General features: G+C 58.5%; 1 pseudogene; it reads right to left on the bottom strand.

The window, feature by feature from the left end:
- Window positions 1–2,586: 2,586 nt before the first annotated feature.
- On the bottom strand, window positions 2,587–20,028 carry LOC135999685 (scavenger receptor cysteine-rich type 1 protein M130-like; annotated as a pseudogene).
- Window positions 20,029–20,837: the final 809 nt, after the last annotated feature.

Genomic DNA, 20,837 nt, shown 5'->3' with positions numbered 1-20,837 from the left:
GAAGAGCCCTGAGCAATGGGTGAGGGACAGGATCTGCCTTCCCAGGGGCTGGGGGTCAGGCCTTGGCCTCTCTGCTTCATCCAACAAAACCAGGCTTTTCTCAGCACCTCAGCTGCCTGCACATGACCCTTTGTTTATCTGCCATCATGGCCTCCAATTCTCTGCTCTAACGAGTCCCTGGGGAGGCTTTGCTGGTACTTGTCCTCGGTGGAACTCATTAATACTTCAAGGTACTTAGTACTTATTTCTTCTGACTTTGACTTCTGGAAAGGTTTCTGCAATCTTTTCTCAGCACCTGAGGTTCAAGGACTCAGCACCAAATGCACCATGGGGTTCATTACATTGAAGAAAGCTCTAAGAAACCATGTCTCTTATTGTAATTGTCTTCTAGTATTGTACAGTTAATTGGAGGGGTTGCCTATTGTAGTTTCGGAGAGTGATTTCAAAAACCTTCTAATAAAAATTACTATTTTTTTTTTGTCAAAGGGTATAACTTATTTTTTTTCAGTGTGGAGAAGAGGTGATTGCAGCATTATCTGATATTGATCCAGGGTCTCTGCTAAGGAGGTCTGGACTGGTTGGAGAAGCTGTCCCTTGAGGTCTGACACTGTGTGGACAACCTTGCTCCTCACCTCCCCAACCCCATCATTTCTCTCATTGGCCACCTGGGACTTGCATCCCTTTTCCTTACACCAGACTTCTCCACTGCAGGCTGCAGCTGGATGTTCGGGGCAGAGCTGAAGTAGCTCAGCTGGGAGAGCATCAGACTGAAGATCTAAAGGCCCCTGGTTCATCCCTGGGCTTCACAATGATTTTCTCCCTTTGACATTTGCGGAGCCCATCTGCCTTCTTCCATCCTGCCCTGGCCCTCCTTGCACCTCCAGCTCTTGCCACAGCACTGCCCATGCCCTGTACCTGCAGATCTGTGGGTCAGAAGGAGCCTTCTTCTTGCACCACAAGTTCCCACCTCTCCCTGGGCAGGAATCTCTATTCAGTGCTTTTTTGGGGTGATCTCCAGCTGTTCCTCCTTCTAATCAGCAATCAGGATCTCTCTTCTGTGAGGCCTCTGCAAAGACCCTGTCTCTCTCCTCTTCGTCATTCTCGATGGTGCACAGACTGCTCCCCTCATACACCTCCTTCCCTGGACCTCAGTTCCCAGACTGGAGCATCCTGACCACCGTCCCACCCAGTCCCAGGGCTGGGCACTCTCCTGAGCTGAGGTGTGAGTGGCAGCATCCTCTGTCTGGAGGTTTGTCACAGCTGGGCCTCTGATGTGCCAAGGGCAGCTGGCAAAGCCGTGCTGAGCTTCGTCCCCTGGGGAGCGTGGGCACCGGTGTTGTTCAGTCACAGGCTGTCCTGAGCAGAGTTTTGTGCCTCCCCGCTTTGCCCTCCTGCTGCAATGTTTGATGAATCACAGACACGCTCCTCTCTGGGCATCAGCAGAGAGATACAAGCACAGGGGAATCTGTCTGAGGCCCCACATGAACATCCCTCTGCATCAGTTCCTCCCTGCTGCCAGGGCACAGGTCAGGACAGAAATACCAGCAGTGGCTCCCCTGGGGTCTAGCTTGGAAGTCACCAGCCATCACACTGGGACTCCCAAACAGCCCCAGCTCTACCACTGAATGTCATTTTTACTTTTACTTGCATTTCCTGAGCACTGCACAAGCTGCTGTGCTCTCCATCCTCTCAGCCCAGAGCCAGGGCTCACAGCACAAGTGTCTCAACTGTCCCCCGTTTCCATACCCAAATATTCCAGGGAAGTTGGGTTTTGTTGTGACTGAGAACAACTGAGAGGAGAGGGACAGACTTTATGTCCAAGCAAAGTTACTGTCTTTTCAGCTTTGAGAATGAGCTTGAAAATGTTTGGCTGCAGGGGTAGTGCCTGCATGACTGTTACTGCTCCAAAAGAGTCCTTCTAGGTTCTTGCTGAGCAAGAACAGGAGAGTCATTGATGAAGATGGGCTTCGGGGACCCATGTGCCTCCTGACCATTGCAGGAGGAGATCTGTGGGCCATCATCACCTCTGTGGCCATCTGGAGTTTAAAGGGCACCTTGACCACCTTAGGGTTCACTTCTGCGGGGTCACAGCCCAGGACTTACCCTGATTGGCAGCTCTGTCATGGCCTCTGCGCTGTGGGACCAGCCTGGCCCAGGCAGGGCCTGGGGGAAAGAGCAGCTGGGAGATCTTGGAGTGAAGAAATGGGCACTGGGGTGCATCATGGCACCTATTAGAGAGCCATTTTGACTAGAAACTGCCTGTGGCAAAGCAGGATGGGAACGTCTCTGTCAGCAGGATTATTCCACAGGGACCACGGGCTCTACCAGCCCCACAGCCTGACCCCAAACCTGCTGTCCCTGAGACAAACCCCTTCCCCACCGCCATGTCTTTGTTCTCTGCTGCCCCTGAACAAACTCAGGAAGATTTCTTGATGCCTAGGCAGACACAAACCAGATCCCGGCTAAAGTCCACTGAGACTTTTAATGAGAACAAATATGATGCACAGTGTAAAAATAGGAAAAAAATGGAGGAAACTCTGGGCCGTTTTTGCTGCCCATGGGCAAAGGGAGACAGTTCCCCGGTGCTCACGGCTCTCCCAGCTGCACAGACCTCTCCTCCCTCCCGGCTGCACCCACCTGCACAGCAGGGATGGGCTCTCCTGGCCGGGGGCTCAGGGATTGCTGTGCACCCAGCTCTGTCACAGCCTTTGTGTCCTCACAAGGATGTGCCAGAGAGATCTCTTCAGCATCATCATAGCCCATGCTCCCCGGGGACAGGGACGAGGTGTCTCCTTCAGCTCCAGGGACCCCGGCACTTCTCTGGGAGCACAGGCTGCCCCCTGCAAGCAGCAATGCAGGACATTGCAGTTCACTCCATGGGGTCTGTGCATCACCTTCCTCCCTGCTCCTCACCACATTCAGCTCCTTCTCCCACCCTTCAGTCCCTCCATGGGAAACTCGTGGGGCAGGATTCCCCTTCCCAGGAGGTTTATGTCTCAGTATAGCAGCAACTAGGGTGTGAGCAGGGATGGCATCCCAGGAACCAGCAGCGCTGAACTTCCCTCTCACCTCTGGGTGCATCCCTGGGTCCTGCTCCCTCCTCTGGCACCCTGGGCACTTCCCAAGCTCCCTGTCCAGGGCCATCGTCCTCCTCAGGGTGAGAAACCTCCCTGGCATCATCATAGCCCTCTGCTGGGTCATCCCCATGCGGAACAAGAACATCTGAAAAGAGAGGGGAGCTGGTGACAGTGAGAAGATACATCCTGCAGAGCAGAGGATGGGAGGCACTGGTGTTGGCAGCAGCACAGGAGACCCTCATGTCCTCCCCATCTGACAGTGACACTCAGTGACACCTCTGTCCATCACTTGTCTGCAGGCAGATCAGCCCCTTCCTGCTTCATTACCTGGTGCTGATCCCAGACCATCCTCCTCCTCACGGTACCCAGGGTAGGGCTGCAGCTGGGTCAGGGACTGCTCTGAAGAGGAGCCTGGAGAGATGCGCAGCGGGTGTTATGGAGCGAGCCCACTGACCTGGTTCGTGGCCAGCACTGCTGGGGAAGGGGGACCCACAGAGCTGGGGCTGCATGGGGAGGAGGGCTGGGAATTCACCCTGCTCCCCTGGGACAAGCTCTGTCTCAAAGGTGCTCCCAGAGCTGCCCCAGGACAGCTCATCCCTCACTGGTCAAGTGGGGTGCAGGGGCAGGAAGAGAGGGGCTGTCCAGCTGCGATCAGCAAAGCTGGTTGGGAGGCAGCTCCTCTCCCGGGCCCAGGACCTGGGTGCTCTCCCCACAGACCACAGAGCCCCAGCACTGCAGGGACCACGGGCTGGGGGCTTCAGAGGATCAGCCCTGGGGTGGGGCCAGGGGAAAGGGTCCTGCAGATGTGCCCACACCCACCTGAGCGACCAAACCTCGCCTGCTTCTCCTGCACTGGGCTGTAACCGATCTCCTCATACACGGCCTCAGGGAAGAGCTCCTGGGCTGTCCTGGAGCCTGGGGACAGAGGCAGGGCTGGCACAGGGACAGGCAGAGAGGCGATGGGACCCCACTGTGCTCCCCCAGACCTGTTCCTTGGCCCAGCCCAGGACTGTTCCAACAGCACAGCCCCACTGTGCCGTCCAGGAACAGCTGCCACATCCCCAGTGAGGGCCACATCACTGTGGAGATGATCTGGGGCAGCATCACACCCTTGGAGACAGCGCCCAAGCCCCTCTGGCCCCTGGGTCATCCCCCCTTGTCTGACCCCAGAGCAGCTCACATGTTTCCTCTCCACCTGGAGCTGACCCCTGTCTGCCCCATGAGTCCATAGTAGGGCCCCAGCCTTACCAAGGGCAGGCAGGGCTGGGCAGAGGGTCAGCCTGGGGCCTGACACCGTGGAGATGGGCCCTGCTGCTCTGTGTTCCTCCTGTCTTGTTGTTTGCCCCAGGGCACCCTCCAGCACTACCCAGAGCACTGCTAGCCTTGGCCATCTCCACCAGGATAACATCTCCTCCAGGATAACATCTCCCCAGGACAACATCTCCCACAGGATAACATCTCCCAAAGGATAGCATTTCCCCAGGATAACATGTTCCCTGGTCCTGCTCTGCCATTTCTCTCCTTGCCCCATCTCTTGCTCCCACCACCTCTGGGCTCTCTCCACCCCTTGCTGCTGGTGCCCTATGGCTAGACAGTCAATGAGGTGCGTGGAACAGGTGGCAGCACACAGTCTCATCCCCTCAGCTCTGCTTGTGCCCCTTACTGACCCCCCACAGCACCCACAGCCCTTCCAGGAGGCATCACTGGGACCTCTGTGGAAGGACCCACCTCTGCGCCCAGCCCTGGCTCTGAGCACTTGCCCGGCCAGCAGGGCCAGGAGCAGGCAGAGAAGGGCCCCCAGGATGATGCAGATGATGACGGGCACTGAGATCCTCCCATTGACAGCCGGACGGCCCCGGGTGGGATCTGCATGGGCAAGAACATGGAAGAACAGCACCAGCCTTGGGAGAGGTGGAGGCAGCACCAGTCCTGACCCCCATCACACAAGGCAGCAGGGAGTGGAGGGCCCAGGGGGAGAGTGATGGAGAAGCTTCCACCCTGCTGAGTGCATTACAGCCCTCCTCAACCCCCACACAAACACCCCAGTGCCTCCTCCTGGGAGTTTCACACTCCAACAAGGAGCCCCTTCCACCCAACTGTGGGTCAGAGTCTGGCCCTAGGATACCCTGCCCTGGGGGGAGGACAAGTTACCTGCTTGGGGTGGGGATACTGCTGTCCTGGGTGCAGCTGCAGAGGAGGAAAAGGAGATCCGGGCTGAGAGGGTGGGAGTGCTCCCCTCCAACACACCCGTGTCTGTCTGTAGGTGTCCCTGACACATCCTGCCCAAAATGCCCCTCCTGTAGTGCTAGAAAGGGACCCAGGACAGGGCCCGTGGCCTCTGCTCTGGGTGGCAGGCAGGGTGGCACAGGCAGCCCAGGGGATGGCCCTGGAGCTGCAGGGCCCCACAGGCAGTGGCCCAAGGACATCCAGTTCCACCGAGGCTGCTCCCTGCTTGGCACCAGCCTGCTGCACCCCACAGGAACATTCCTGCTCTCGGGAGCTCAGGGGCTGTGCCAGGACCAAGCGGGTGAAAGGCCTTCCCCAGCTCCCTGCCAATACCCGAGCAAGGGGTCCCAGCCCCAGCTCACCCGAGCAGCGCACGGCAGCATCTTCCTTATGCCAGCAAGCACGTCCGTCCCCAGGCCGGGCCCAGCAGTCCTGCAGAGACGACTCCGTCCCCCGGCACTCCACCCGCTCCAGCCAGATGGGGCCTTGCCCCACCCCAAAAGCAGCCTCACGCAGGGCAGACACCGCGGGGCCACAGCCCAGCTGCCTGCACGCCACCTGGGCATCCTGCATGTCCCAGGAGTCATCGCACACTGTCCCCCAGGAGCCGTGATGCCAGAGCTCCACTCTGCCCGAGCACCCGTCCTCGCCTCCCACGGCACGGATCTTCTCCCTGTCTGGAGAAGGCAAAGAGCTGCCATGGCACTCAGACAGCAGAGCCCTGCCAGGCAAGAGGAGCACACAGAGGAGCAGCTCCCTACCTGTGCAGCTGGTGGAGTTGGGGCACGGGGCCAAAGGCTCTGGGGGCATTTCTGGGCGTCTCCCTGAAGAAGGAAACACTGTGGTGAAGGGGCTGGCTCGGGGATTGTGCAGAAGAGAGCGGGGCTGAGCTCTGCTCGTGCCTGTGTGTGCCATCTTGGTCACAGAGCAGCAGGGGGTGTCCATGGAGGGGAGGCTCCTCTGAACCCCATCTGGTCTCTGCTGAGACCTCACTTGGAGATGTCACTGCCTCCCCCAGGCACTGCTGGGTGGCAAGTGCTGCTGGACGTGTGGGGCTCTGAGAGCTGTGGTCACGTTTGTGCCACCAGCAGCAGAAGAGTCTGACATGGAAATGAAAACTCCTCCAAGCTCTTTCTCTGCATTTGGCTGTGCCCAGAGGGGAGCAGAAGCTGGGGTGACACCGGACCCGAGTCGCTCAGAATTACCATTGCAGGTGATGTAGGTCTCATCTCGCAGGTCATCGCATGACTGTGGGTCCCAGGGAGCAGAGGGACACTGCCAAAAAGAGATGTTTTTCTCCCCACACTGCACGTAATCCAGCCAGGCAGGGCCAGACACCCTGCCATAGGGCAGGCCTGTTTCCAGGGATCCTCCGTCCCCACAGCCCAGCTCCTTGCATGCCAGTGACACCGTGTCAGGAGTCATCGAGTTGGAGCAAACACTCCCCCACGTCCCGTTGTAGAAAACCTGCAGGCGCCCGGAGCAGCCGTCACTGTTCTCCAGCCTCAGGGCCATGAACTCTGGGAGGAAAGGCAGCAAGAGGAACAGGCTGGTCTGGGGCTGTGGGAGCCAGGACACCTCTGCGCTCCCCAGGCCGCCAGCCAGGCAGGGCAGGGCCAGCAAGTCCCCCTTGCAGCCAGGGCAGAGAGAAGTCCCTGATGGACACACAGCCCTGCTCTCCCCACTCACCCTGGGGGACAGCTGAGCTCCCCAGGGACCCCAGTGGGACTGAGGGCACCCGTGCATGGGTGTCCATAGGCCGGGCTCAGGCAGGGGCTCAGCCAGGGACAGCCTTGGACATGCCCGGCTTTCCCTGCATCCCAGCCTCTCCAAGAGCCAGGATCCCAGCACATCTCCCAGCACAGACCTGAGCAGATGACGCCCGCGTCCTCTTTGTGCCCGCAGTCGTGCTGCCCCCAGGGCCCGGCAGCGCAGTCCCAGAGAGCAGCTTCGGACCCAGAGCAGTTCACACCGTCCAGCCAGATCTGCCCGGAGCCTTCCCCGAACTGAGCGGAGCCGGCCGCCTCCACCGCCCCTCCGCAGCCCAGCTGGTGGCAAACGACGGCAGCATCAGACAGGTCCCAGCCATCGTCACAGACGGTCCCCCAGCTGTCCTGGTAGTAGATCTCCACTCTCCCTGCGCAGCGCCCGGACCCGTTCACCAGCCGGACCCGCCGGCTCCCTGCAGTGGGGAGAAACCCCAGGTGCTGTCAGGGGGTGGCTGCCCCCCACCCCATCATCTGGGGGCTCGTGCAGCACCGCTCACCCCAGCAAATGACTCCCACGTCCTCCACAACCCCTCCCAACAGCACACTCCCGGGCAGGGAGGTGTTGCAGAGGGTCAGGCTGGCCTCGTGCCCTGCGCACCGGACCCCTCGCAGCCCCACGGGGCCCGTCCCTCGCTCAGGCTTTGGGGGGTTGTAGGCTTTTTCTGCCTCTCCACACCGCAGCTGCCGGCACACCACGCTGGCCTCCTGCACGTCCCACTGGTCGTCCAGGACTCTGCCCCACGTCCCGCGCTGGAAGATCTCCACTCGCCCGTCGCACCGGCTCCCTCCGCCCACCAGCCGCAGGGACGCAGAGTCGGCTGGGCCTGGGGACAGCAGAGGAGCCACAGCCATCAGCGGCACCGGGCAGCACGGCAGCCTCCAGGGAGGAGGGCAAGGGGGGATTGTCCGACCAGACAGGACAAGATTGAGCCCTGTGCTGATGAGAAACCAGGGCAAAGCCCAGGCCCTGTCTGCAGCTCACAGCCAGGTCTGCTGCTGCTGGGTGGTGGGATGGGGCTCTGCAGGGCTCTCTGTGGGGATGGGATATGGCTGTCTGCAGCCACAGGGATGGAGCAGAGCCCCACTGACCTGTCCTGGGCTCATCCTATGGAGCACAGGCCTGGCAGTGGTGCTGGGGCCCGAGGCGCTGCCCTGGGGACAGGTGTCTGCCTCTGTTCAGACCTCAGCTCTCCCAGAGCAGAGCGGTCAGTCTGAGCAGGGAAAGCCCCCCAGGGATCCTCCAGGGAGAAATTCAGCCTGGTGCTGCCATGGGACCCAGCTTTGGGTGGCCATGTCTCCCACAAAGGGAAATGGAGCTAATGCACCATTTTCCCAGCACTCACCTGAGCAAATGACAGCAGCGTTGTTCCCGTGGGAGCATGGGGAGGCCCCCAGGGTGGTCACTGGGCACTGTCCCAGGTGGGCTTCAGTCCCGTCACAGTGGAATGAGTCTCTCCAGACAGGGCCAGTTTCTCTCCCAAAATACTCTCCTCCAGGAATGGACTCAGCAAACCCACAGTGGAGTTGACGACACAGAACGTGGGCATCAGAGAGATCCCAGCGGGAGGCACAGAGGGTCCCCCAGGTCCCCAGCACCTGGACCTCCACCCTCCCTGCACAGGCTGTGCTGCCGTTCACCAGCCTGAACGCTGTGTACTCTGGGGACAGAGGAGGAGAGAGGGTGGGTTGGTGCTTTTGTAGCCTCGGTAGTCAGCGGAGAGTCCAAAGGGACAGATGCCTTTCTTCTCCTTGTGCATGGTTTTTGTGCTGGAGACGGTGCAATGATCCCTCCTGTCCTACACCCACCCAGCCTGGTCCTTCCTCTGTTCCCAGACCCCTGGCACAGCCCCAGTGTTCAACACCCCACCCTGAGTCCTTACGTGTGCAGCTGACAGCAGCGCTGTTCATCTGGGTGCAGGCCTGGTCCCGGGAGGACCCCGTGGGGCAGGAGGACAGGAGGGACTCATTCCCCACACACTGCAGCTCTCCATCCCACATGGGACCAATCCCTTCTCCAAAGTGACCTCCTCCAGACACAGGCAGGGCCACGCCGCACTGCAGCTCCCTGCAGACCACCTCAGCAGCTTTGGGGCCAAAGTGGGAATCACAAACAATTTTCCACTGGTCCCCATCATGGATCTCCACACGTCCTGAGCAGCGGCTCTTCCCTTCCACCAGATGGAAAAATCCTGGAAAAAAAAACACCAAAACACCTGGGAGTTCCCAGAGCCCTCTGGCAGTTAAATGCCCATGTCCCATATCGCCTCCGGGCAAGCCGTGGCCAAACTGCCTATTGCACATGCCAGAGGAAGCTGTTGGGGAAGGGCTGGTGCCAGAAACTGATCCAAGACTCCTCCTCCCCTTGTCTACACCACCAGAGCACCCGAGGTGTGTGTCTGCCACACACTCACAGCCACAGGTGCTGCTCACACAAAGGGCTCCCACACAAGCTCCTCTGTGCTGCCTGGCACGGTCCCCCCAGCACCGCAGCCATATGAGCAGTTGGGGTCCAGGAGAACTGGCCCAGATGATGACAAAGATGCAGCTGCTCAGCCCCTGCAGAGCTTGGGCCAGGCAGGACCATCATCACCTGGGTGCAACCAGAAACGCACTCTGCTCCCAGGGGTGTTTCTGAGTGTTGGAAGGTTCCTTTTAGGTGGGAGATATCCCAGAGCACAGATATGGAGCAACTGTTATCATGGCTGGCGCTCTCCAGAGCCCTCCGCTGCCTGCTCGAGGGGGATGTTCTCATCCAGGGACACCGTGCTCAGCCCAGGGGTGCACAGGTCCCAGGCCAATGGCCACGCAGGGCACAGGAGACCCGCATGTCCCCCTGGCCTCACGCTGCCTCAGAGGGTGACAGCAGCACGGATGAGAGTCATTAAGTGCTGGCAAAGACCCTGTTTCATGGGTCAGTGTGGGGAGCTGTGGGCAGGCAGGAGGGGTTGGGCAGCTGGTCAGCGCTGCCTGCATGGGGTCCTGTCCCCACAGGTATGTCACAGCTTTCCCCAGGGACCAGTTACACCAGCAATGACAGTCCCAGCTCAGCAGCATGACTGGCCACACTAGGCCCAGATCTACCGTGTTTGTTTTTTGCTGAGAGCACCGACATGTCACTTCTTGCATCCCAGCCCCAAAGTTAGGTATTAGGCTGACCCCTTACCTGAACACGTCACTCCAGCATCGAGATGGTGACCACAGTTATGTTCACCCCATCCTGCATGTTTGCAGTCAGACAGGGCAGATTCGGTGCCATTACAGCCGACGTCATCCATCCAAATGGGGCCAGACCCTGCCCCAAAGTGTCCGTACTGAGGAGCTCCAACAGCAGACCCACAGCCCAGCTGCTTACAAACCACTGCTGCATCGTTCATGTCCCAGTAGTGACCACACACAGTCCCCCACTGTTCATGCTGTTTCACCTCCACTCTCCCAGCACAGCGCCTGCCGCCATCCGCCAGCCTCACCTCCGCAGCACCTTGAAACACTGACACAGGACCAGTCAGATCAGCATCACACCCCAGCACTGTGGGTGTCAGGATGGGATCCCCCTCCTGTCCAGACTGTCCCCAATATGGTTCAGAGGTCCTTTGCATCCCCACGGGCTGTGCAAGGCCGGGGTGACCAGCTCCAGCCCTCCGGGGACATTTGTGACCCCAGAGCTTTCAGCACGTCCTTCTACCATTACAGACCCTTCAAGCTGCCCCTGGCTCAGACCCACCTAGAGCACCCACTCCTCCCAGGCCAGCACCCTAGGAAGAGACCTGTCCCTAGGGATTCCCAAGCACACTCTGCTGTTTCTCCCAGGGTCCCCAGCTCCCCTGGACCACAGTCCGCCCTGGGCACCTCCCACATCATCATCTCAGGCCTTTGTGTATCCCCTGTAGAGCAACATGTTGATCCCAGGGAGCCCTCCCAGCCCATGGCCCCTCTTTGTCCTTGGGCGTCAGCCCAGCCCTGCCCTTCTCTATGATCCCAGGAACGTCACATCTCTGCCAGCCTGTGGGAACAGATGCCCTAGTTCCCTTGTCTCCACAATCACAAACTGTCCCATCCTCAGGCAGAAGCTCTCCCCGGTGTTCAACACCCCACCCCGAGTCCTTACGTGTGCAGCTGACAGCAGCGCTGTTCATCTGGGTGCAGGCCTGGTCCCGGGAGGACCCCGTGGGGCAGGAGGACAGGAGGGACTCATTCCCCACACACTGCAGCTCTCCATCCCACATGGGACCAACCCCTTCTCCAAAGTGACCTCCTCCAGACACAGGCAGGGCCACGCCGCACTGCAGCTCCCTGCAGACCACCTCAGCAGCTTTGGGGCCAAAGTGGGAATCACAAACAGTTTTCCACTGGTCCCCATCACGGATCTCCACACGTCCTGAGCAGCGGCTCTTCCTTCCCATCAGACGGAAAAATCCTGGAAAAAAACACCAAACAACATGGGAGTTCCCAGAGCCCTCTGTCAGTTACATGCCCACGTCCCACATCACCTCCAAGCAAGCCATTACCAAAGTGCCCATTGCACATCCCAGAGGAAGCTGTTGGGGAAGGGCTGGTGCCAGAAACACATCCAAGACTCCTCCTCCCCTTGTCTACACCACCAGAGCACCCGAGGTGTGTGTCTGCCACACACTCACAGCCACAGGTGCTGCTCACACAAAGGGATCCCACACAAGCTCCTCTGTGCTGCCCGGCACGGTCCCCCCAGCACCGCAGCCGTGTGAGCAGTTGGGGTCCAGGAGAACTGGCCCAGATGATGATGATGACGCCGCAGCTGCTCAGCCCCTGCAGAGCTTGGGCCAGGCAGGACCATCATCACCTGGGTGCAACCAGAAGCTCACTCTGATCCCAGGAGTGTTCCTGGGGTGTTGGGAGGTTCCTTTTAGGTGGGAGATGTCCCAGAGCACAGAAATGGAGCAGCTGTTATCATGGCTGGCGCTCTCCAGAGCCCTCCCCTGCCTGCTCGAGGGGGATGTTCTCATCCAGGGACACCGTGCTCTGCCCAGGGGTGCGCAGGTCCCAGGTCAATGGCCAGGCAGGGGGCAGGAGACCCGCATGTCCCCCTGGCCTCACGCTGCCTCAGAGGGTGACAGCAGAAGAGACGAGAGTCAGTAAGTGCTGGCAAAGACCCTCTTTCATGGGTCAGTGTGGGGAGCTGTGGGCAGGCAGGAGGGGTTGGGCAGCTGGTCAGTGCTGCCTGCATGGGACCCTGTCCCCACAGGGCTGTTACAGTCCTGTGCGATGTCTCAGGACCAGCCCGTGCATGCAGTGATGCAGAAGAAGCAGCCAGAGTCAAGCAGTTGCCGAGCTCCTTAAGCCTCACAGATCGGGACCACACAGCCAAGCCCTGGGGTTGGGTCGCGAGGGGCCGTGTGCCGCCTGCTCCTCTGCCCAGGGCCCAGCGCTCGTGCTCTCCATCAAGAAAATTCCTGAAAAGTGCCCTCATCAAGATTCGCATGTCCCTGAGGAAGAACATCCCAGCGTGACCAGCCATCTCATGCTCTTCCTCCAAGGTGTGGGGTGCCGGCATGTTCCCTCTTGGTGTTTCCAGCTCAGGGATCCTCAGCCTTGTTGGCTGGGATCTGGCAGAATGAGTGGGAACCGACAGACACCAGCAGACACCCCAGGGCAGGATGGAGGATTCATGTGCAGCCCAAGACACCAGCTGAGGTCGGGCAGAGACACTGTTGCAGGGTTAGTTCACTCTGGGGTAGGTTCCTTCTGGGCTTTCCCAGGGACTGGGAACATGAACAATGACAGTCCCAGCTCAGCAGTTGGACCAGCATCACTGGCACGTTCTCTGGCTCATGCTTTTTGTTCCCTGAGGGCACAGCCAGGTCCCTTCCCCCATCCCAGCCCCAAAGGTGGGAACAGGTTGACTTCTTACCTGAACACGTCACTCCAGCATCAAGACGGTGATCACAGTCATGTTCACCCCATCCTGCATGTTTGCAGTCAGACAGGGCAGATTCGGTTCCATTACAGCCGACATCATCCATCCAAATGGGGCCAGATCCTGCCCCAAAGTGTCCGTACTGAGGAGCTCCAACAGCAGACCCACAGCCCAGCTGCTTACAAACCACTGCTGCATCATTCATGCTCCAGTAGTGACCACACACAGTCCCCCACTGTTCATGGGGTTTCACCTCCACTCTCCCAGCACAGCGCCTGCCGCCATCCGCCAGCCTCACCTCCGCAGCACCTTGAAACACTGACACAGGACCAGTCAGATCAGCGTCAAGCCCCAGCACTGTGGGTGTCAGGGTGGGAGTCCCCTCCCCTCCAGACTGTCCCCAATATGGTGCAGACGTCCCTTGTAGCCCCATGGGTTGTGCAAGGCTGGAGTGAAGAGCTCTGCTGGGTCATTTGTGACCCCAGAGCTTTCAGCACTTCCTTCTACCCTGATAGACCCTTCAACCTGCCCCTGGCTCACACCCACCAAGAGCACCCACTCCTCCCCAACCAGCACCCTGACAAGAGACCTGTCCCCAAGGATCCCCAAGCACAGGCTGCTGCTTCTCCCAGGGCCCCCAGCTCCAATGGACCACAGTCCGCCCTGGGCACCTCCCACATCATCATCTCAGGCCCTTGTGTATCCGCTGTGGAGCAACATGTTGATCCCAGGGAGCCCTCCCAGCCCATGGCCCCTCTTTGTCCTTGGGCATTAGCCCAGCCCTGCCCTTCTCTGTGATCCCCAGGAATGTCACATCTCTGCCAGCCTGTGGGAACAGATGCCCCAGTTCCCTTGTCTCCACAAGCACCAACTGTCCCCTCCTCAGGCTGGAGCTCACCCCGGTCTTCAACACCCCACCCCGAGTCCTTACGTGTGCAGCTGACAGCAGCACTGTTCATCTGGGTGCAGGCCTGGTCCTGGGAGGACCCCGTGGGGCAGGAGGACAGGAGGGACTCATTCCCCACACACTGCAGCTCTCCATCCCACATGGGACCAACCCCTTCTCCAAAGTGACCTCCTCCAGACACAGGCAAGGCCAGACCGCACTGCAGCTCCCTGCAGAGCACCTCAGCAGCTTTGGGGCCAAAGTGGGAATCACAAACAGTTTTCCACTGGTCCCCATCATGGATCTCCACACGTCCTGAGCAGCGGCTCTTCCCTTCCACCAGACGGACAAATCCTGGAAAAAAAACCACCAAAACACCTGGGAGTTCCCAGAGCCCTCTGGCAGTTAAATGCCCATGTCCCATATCGCCTCCGGGCAAGCCGTGGCCAAACTGCCTATTGCACATGCCAGAGGAAGCTGTTGGGGAAGGGCTGGTGCCAGAAACACATGCAAGACTCCTCCTCCCCTTGTCTACACCACCAGAGCACCCGAGGTGTGTGTCTGCCACACACTCACAGCCGCAGGTGCTGCTCACACAAAGGGATCCCACACAAGGTCCTCTGTGCTGCCTGGCACGGTCTCCCCAGCACCGCAGCCGTGTGAGCAGTTGGGGTCCAGGAGAACTGGCCCGGGTGATGATGAAGCTGCAGCTGCTCAGCCCCTGCAGAGCTTGGGCCAGGCAGGACCATCATCACCTGCGTGCAACCAGAAGAGCACTCTGATCCCAGGGTGTTCCTGGGGTGTTGGAATCTTCCTTTTAGGTGGGAGATATCCCAGAGCACACATATGGAGCAACTGCTATCATGGCTGGTGCCTGTCCAGAGCCCTCCGCTCCCTGCTCAAGGGGGATGTTCTCATCCAGGGACACCGTGCTCTGCCCAGGGGTGCACAGGTCCCAGGCCAATGGCCAGGCAGGGGACAGGAGACCCGCATGTCCCCCTGGCCTCACGCTGCCTCAGAGGGTGACAGCAGCACGGACGAGAGTCATTAAGTGCTGGCAAAGACCCTGTTTCATGGGTCAGTGTGGGGAGCTGTGGGCAGGCAGGAGGGGTTGGGCAGCTGGTCAGTGCTGTCTACAGGGGATCCTGTCCCCACAGGGCTGTTACAGCTTTCTCCAGCGACCAGTTACACCAGCAATGACAGTCCCCGTTCAACAGCATGATTGGCCACACTCGGCCCAGTTCCAGCATGTTTGTTGCTCCTTATGGCACAGCCAGGTCCCTTCCTGCATCGCAGCCCCAAAGTTAGGTATTAGGCTGACCCCTTACCTGAACACATCACTCCAGCATCCTCAGCATGATCACAGTTATGTTCACCCCATCCTGTGTGTTTGCAATCAGCCAGGGCAGATTCAGTGCCGTTACAGCCGACATTATCCATCCAAATGGGGCCAGATCCTGCCCCAAAGTGTCCGTACCAGTGAGCTCCAACAGCAGACCCACAGCCCAGCTGCTTACAAACCACTGCTGCATCGTTCATGCTCCAGTAGTCATCACACACAGTCCCCCACTGTCCCTGGTGTTTCACCTCCACTCTCCCAGCACAGCGCCTGCCGCCATCCGCCAGCCTCACCTCCGCAGCACCTTCAAACACCAACACGGGATGAGTCAGGAGAGCGCCGAGCCCCAGTGCTGCAGGTCTGGGGGAACCTCCTGCCTGCACTGAATCAGAGGTACCAGGGTGGGAGCCCCCTCCCCTCCAGGCTGTCCCCAGAGCAGCGCGAGGGTCCCTTCTGTCCCCACAGCTGCGCAAGCCTGGGCGTGCCCACGTTCAGCACTGCTGGTTCATTATCCATCCCACCACACAAGGCACCTCTTCCCACCCCAAAGGCCACCTGACCCCCACCCATACCCACCCACACACTGCCCAACCCTGCACTGGGCACCCGCTGCCCCCAGACCAGCACCCCTTGAAGAGTCCCGTGTACCCAGGGCTGCAGCTTCCCCTGCAAACCACCTGCCCCAGCACCATCCAAACCCGGCCCAGCCCCAGGGCTTTCCCTGTTCCCACTGAGACCATCCACAGGACCACACATCCCCTCCTCTCCTGGTGTCAGCCCAGCCCCTGCACTGGGCCAGGCCCCCCAGGAAGGACGTCTCCCTACTGCAGATGTCCCCATCCTCTTCTCTCTGCAGGGCACAAACTGCCCCCGTGGGGTCAGGGCTACCCTGGAACAAGGGGTGCTGAGCAGCACACAAACCCTCTGGGGCACCCCAGAGGTTGGCAGTGGCCTGGGGATCTCTGGGTGCTGCCATCACCAGTGAGGCCACCACTGGCTCCAGAGGCAGAGTGCTGGGAATAAGGGGGCCCAAAATGGTACCCCAGGACAGGGTGTCTGTGAATCCAGCCAGGCACAGGCTGCCCTGAACACTGGAGCCATGGAAAAGGAGATTCTCCCACCAAGACAGGCACAGGGAAGGGCACAGGCTCCATGGATCTGAGCACCTTCTGCCCCTTGTCTCAGCAGCACCTGCAAAGAAACCCCATTCCCAGACAGATCCCCATGACCACACTGGTACCCGCTGGCCCTGGGCGGTGGGACAAGGGAGTCAGCACTTACCCCTGCACAGCTGTACCCAGAGGAGCAGCCACAGCGTCTGAGGGGACAGGAGTCCCTCTGTGCCCATCCTGAGCCTCCTGCCCTGATGGCGCATCCCTCTGTGCCGCACTCCCTGCCACAGCTCCAGGGACTCGTGGGAACAATGATGACGGGAGGGCAATATATCTCTGCAGATGTCCCCCAGCTACAGGAGGAGCCAATCGAAGCAGCAGCACCTTTTTAGACATTATCGGGAGCTATCTCCCCTCCGACACAGCCCAGTCCTCCAATGAACTTCTCCAGTGCCATTCATGACCATATATGAGGGACGGCTCCGCTGCAGGTGTCACATCACTGTGCTGGTGGAACGTCACAGGACAGGGCTGGTTGTAGTGGGGCAAACAATTTTTTACTCCTTGAGCCCTGTGGTGGGGACCAGGAGCACCGAGCATGTCCTGTGACAGACTATCCAAGAGCTCGAGGTAGGGAGCGTCCAAACACTCCTGTGCTATAAGACCCATGGGGCTGCGACTGCACCGGGGCTGTGTCAGGAAGGGAAGGAAACGGCCCCTGTGACAGACCCCACAGTGCTGGGAGCAGCAGCTGGGAAAGGGCCTTAGCCCAGGGCAGAGCCCCATCCCAGGAGCGCTGGCTCACCCACCGCTCCCTGGAGAGCCCACGGAAGGTCCCTCGCAGGCGCTGGAGCTGGGACACGTCCCTGTCCTGGCAGCAGACGTGCAGCCCAGGGGCTCAGACGCGTCCCTGCCTGTCAGTGTGTCACCGAGGGGCCGTTATTCCCCACGGGTGGATCAGAGCTGCAGCCTGCAGGTGCACAAACCACAGCCCCCGCGCTCCCCCCGCGGCGCCCGGGCAGGAAGTCTGTGGTTTCCTCCGGGCGCCGTGCCCGGGCACATCCCTGCGGTGCCCCCGAGCCACCCCCACCCCGACGGCTGCAGCCAGGGCTGCAGGGGCTGCTCCTTCGGCCTCGCAGACACGGGGCCGGGCAGCTCCGGTACCTCGTGGGGACCCTGTGACAGCACATGGACGGTCTGCACCGAGCTCCATGGCCATGGGGTGTCACCGGTGACGTGAGCACTGCACCCTCCTACTGCCAGTGCTGGGTGTGCATGGGTTATACTGACAGTGACCTCACACCTCTACTGCCACCGCTGTGTGCTCATTGGTTATACTGACAGTGACCTCACACCTCTACTGCCACTGCTGTGTGCTCATTGGTTATACTGACAGTGACCTCACACCTCTACTGCCACTGCTGTGTGCTCATTGGTTATACTGACAGTGACCTCACAGCTCCTACTGCCACCGCTGTGTGCTCATTGGTTATACTGACAGTGACCTCACACCTCTACTGCCACCGTTGTGTGCTCATTGGTTATACTGACAGTGACCTCACACCTCTACTGCCACCGCTGTGTGCTCATTGGTTATACTGACAGTGACCTCACACCTCTACTGCCACCGCTGTGTGCTCATTGGTTATACTGACAGTGACCTCACACCTCTACTGCCACCGCTGTGTGCTCATTGGTTATACTGACAGTGACCTCACACCTCTACTGCCACCGCTGTGTGCTCATTGGTTACACTGACAGTGACCTCACACCTCTACCGCCACCGCTGTGTGCTCATTGGTTACACTGTCACACGTGTGTGTGCCCTCTATGGACTTCTGCTGACAATGGCTCCAAAAAGCTGAATTTGGGTGGGGTATAAATATGTTTTTGTGACATCAGGAGCACCCACACGAGCCATGTGTCTGTTCCTGGCCCATCTACTACTCAGCCACTGGTGATGTCATAACATCTATGTCTGATATGGGCCTGCTCCTGGCCTGTTGGCTATTCAGACACCAATGACCACAAAACCACCTACATGAACTATGGGCCTGCTCCTGGCCTGTTGGCTCTTCAGACACCAATGACCGCAAAACCACCTACACAAACTATGGGCCTGCTCCTGGCCTATTGGCTCTTCAGACACCATTGAGTGCAAAACCACATACACGAACTATGGGACTGCTCCTGGCCTGTTGGCTATTCAGACACCATTGACCGCAGAACCACCTACACAAACTGTGGGCCTGCTCCTTCCCTATCACTGCTCAGGCAGCAGTGACATTACAAGCACCTACACATGCCATGGGCCTACTCCAGGCCTGTGAGCTACTCAGGGCTGACTGACTCAGACACCTGGTGACCTCCCCAGCACCTGTAAGGACGTGCACCTGGTCCTGGCCCATCAGCCATTCAGCCAGGACTGACATCACAAGTACATCCCAAGCCACGTTTCTCCCTCTTGCCTTCAGCTCCTCAGGCACCAGTGACCTGACCACGTCACATCCACCCACTTGCTGTCTGCTCGCCTGCGAGACACAAAGGCACAAGTGACCTCACAAGCTGTGACACAAACTGTGTGCCTGCGCTGGGCCTGTCAGCTGCTTGGGTGTCAGTGACCTGCAACCACTTACACAATCGCTGAGTCAGCTCCTGGCCTGTGATCTACTGAGACACCAGGGACCTCACCCGCACAACCTATTTGCTCTGTGCACATGTTGGGGGTGACCCCATCTGGCAGCGCCCACCCAATCACTTGCTCAATCCCCAGCAGCGGGATGGGGGAGGGAACTGGAAGGGCAAAAGCAAGAAAGAATATCTCATGGGTCAAGATAAAGACAATTTAATAAGTGGAGAAGTAATCACTCAGAGCAGGAGATATATATGCTCAACCTGTCTCTGAGCAAAGGATGTTCTGAAGAACACACCTGCCTCCTCAGTTCTATTGCTGACCATGAGGTCATATGGTGTGGAATATCCCTCTGGTCAGTTGGGGTCAGCTCTCCTTGCTTCGTCCCCTCCAGCCTCTTGCCACCTGCAGCCTCCACACTGTTAGGGCAGAGGGAGAAACAGCGAAGGCCTTGAGGCTGTGCCAGTGCTGCCTAGCAACCGCTACAACATGAGTGTTGTCAAAGCTGTTCTGGGCACCATCAGCAGGGGCTGTGAACAAGAAAATTAGCTCCATCCCAGGCAGTACAATCTCCACCCGTTATTCCATACCATGTGCACTCTGCTCAGGTCCTACAGTGTTCAAGACATTGACATCCACCACCACCCCCTTCCCCACCCCAGACATGACACACACAGCACACTGGGTTTGGCTGGTGTGGCTCAGGTGGACCTGGGCAAGTCCCATCACTTCTCCCCTCACTCAGAGCAGTCTGGAACATTCAATCAGGTTATGAACCTAAGGACAAGGAAACCTATTTATCACCAGCCTGCACCCCACAGTGGCCTTACAGGCAGCTGGGTGACCCCCACAACCAGGGAGGTGCCTCTGTTTGGCACCTCAACATCCGATTTGTGGTTCATGGGTTCATTGGCAACATCTTCTGCTTCACGTTGTCTATTTTGAGATCCTCTTCGGGTCTTTTCCATATTGTCCCCATGCACATGTTCTTCTGAAGCTGGCATTTTGTCCTGGGTTTCCATGTTCACAGACAGTTTGCCTGTGTTTTGCAGCACCCAGAAGAGCTCAGAGTCTGACCCAGTAATCCCGCACGGCATGTCCTCCTGGTCTGGGCTGGGATGTGGGGGCCGTCCAGTCCAGCCCACAGGACTGGGCTTTTCCTTGTATGTGAAAGGATCTGTGCTGAGGGCCCCTCAGTGGCCTCCTGGGGGAGGACATAGCCCTTGGGCATGATCCAGCTTGTCTGTGTCCTCCCCACCTGATTGAAGTTCCTCCCCAGACATCTGTGGGCGGGTTCTGGACCAGGTAAAATGGGGGATGTCGACCCATCCTTATACTTTTCTTTCTACTCTCATTTAAAATCTACTTCTTCATTCCATTAGATCTTATTAAAGAAGGCATTATCCATTTTATATGTACGTTATAATGGCTATGTATATTTAATTTCTCTGGTTTTATACATACGTATATATCTATATATAATGTGTATACTCTTATACACATGTACAGAGGCATATATACATTTTAAATACCATATTTATTCATAAATAAAACAAAATAAAATAAAATAGAACAAAAAAGTAAAAATACTGGCTGCTCATGACTTGGACAGGCATACTCCTTGCTGGGTAAAGAACTGGCTGGAGGGCTGGGCCCAAAGAGTTGTGAACAGAGTCAGATCCAGTTGGTGGCTGGTCATGAGTGGTGTTCCTCAGGGCTCAGTATTGGGGCCAGTTCTGTTTAATCTCTTTATCAATGATCTGGACAATGGGATCAAGTGCACCCTTAGTAAGTTTGCAGATGACACCAAGTTGGGTGGGAGTGTTGATCTGCTGGAGGCTGGGAAGGCTCTACAGAGGGATATGGACTGGATGAAATGATGGGCTGAGCCCAGTTGCCTGAGGTT

This window comes from Caloenas nicobarica, chromosome 29, assembly GCF_036013445.1.
Source record: "Caloenas nicobarica isolate bCalNic1 chromosome 29, bCalNic1.hap1, whole genome shotgun sequence".
NCBI lineage: Eukaryota > Metazoa > Chordata > Aves > Columbiformes > Columbidae > Caloenas > Caloenas nicobarica.
This window is presented reverse-complemented; position numbering and strand designations above follow the sequence as displayed.